Below are 1331 nucleotides of genomic sequence, written 5' to 3'. Positions count from 1 at the left end.
CCGGGGCTCCATCCTGCCCTCCTGCATGGGTCACACGGGGGCTGGGCTGGGAGGGACCTCTGGGGTCACCCGGTGCTCAAGGACACGGCCAGGTGGGTTTGGGATGGCTCCAGAGAGGGAGGTGTCATGCTCGGCCTGGGCAGCTGTGCCAGTGCTCTGCCACCTTCTGTGGCAACAGCTTCCTGTCACTGGGCACCACTGAAAAGTGTCTGGCACCTGCCTTGGAGATACTGATGTGGGATACTTCAGAGACGGAGGTGCCATGCTTGCCCTGGGCAGCTGTGCCAGTGCCCTGCCACCCTCCATGGGAACATCTTCCTTGTGTTGGAGTAGAGCATGGTGGTTTTGTAGTTTATGGCCATTGCTCCCCATCCTGTCACTGGGCACCACTGAAAAGAGTCTGGCACCGTCCTGGCACCTGCCTTGGAGATGCTGATGTAGGATTCTTCTGAGAGGGAGGTGCCATGCTTGCCCTGGGCAGCTGTGCCAGTGCTCTCCCACCCTCCATGGGAACAATTTCTTCTTTGTGTTGAGGTAGAGCATGGTGGTCTTGTAGTTTATGGTTTTGCTCCCCATCCTGTCGCTGGGCACCACTGAAAAGTGTCTGGCACCATCCTGGCACCTGCCTTGGAGATACTGATGTGCAATAATGAGATTTCCTCTCAGTCATCTCCAGACTAACGAGGCCCATCTCCCACAGTCTCTGCTCATTAAGAGAGATGCTCCAGTCCCTTAATCATGGCCTAGTCATCCATGCTCACTCAGGTTCCACATGACCTGGGCCTGCTCTGAGCTGTCACAGCCTGGGCAGTGCTTGTCACCAAAGCCCCTCACTCCCCTCTTAGCGAAACTTCCCTGTCTGCCACCCAGGAGCCCCTCTGGCAGTGCCACTGCACCACCTGAGCTGGGACTGAGGCTCCTTCACAGCAGTGGCTTCAGTGACCCAATGTTTGCCCTGTTTGACTCCCTACACACCCCACACTCCCAGTCAGACCAGTTTCCTTACTGGCTCAGCCCTGGTTTCTCACAGCAGAGCCTCAGACATCTCAATCCTTAAAAATGGTTTAATCTTGGTGCAATAACAAAGTAACAGCTCTAGCTGGTGCCTTCAAGGAGGGGTCCTGAACAAAGGACCCACTGAGCTTTTATCCCTTCACAGTTTCAGTACAGGAAGATCTGGGGTCCTCAGCTCAGTGTCCCTCACCTGGCTGGGACACAGATCCCTGTCCCCCTTGTTGTGCCAAGGCTTGGCAGCTCATGGCTTCTTGCCTTGGGCTCCCTCAAAGCACTGCAAAAGTTTTGGTGTTCCAAACATAACATGGAACTGTTGG

The sequence above is a fragment of the Geospiza fortis genome, unplaced genomic scaffold, assembly GCF_000277835.1.
Source record: "Geospiza fortis unplaced genomic scaffold, GeoFor_1.0 scaffold313, whole genome shotgun sequence".
Taxonomy (NCBI): domain Eukaryota; kingdom Metazoa; phylum Chordata; class Aves; order Passeriformes; family Thraupidae; genus Geospiza; species Geospiza fortis.
This window is presented reverse-complemented; position numbering follows the sequence as displayed.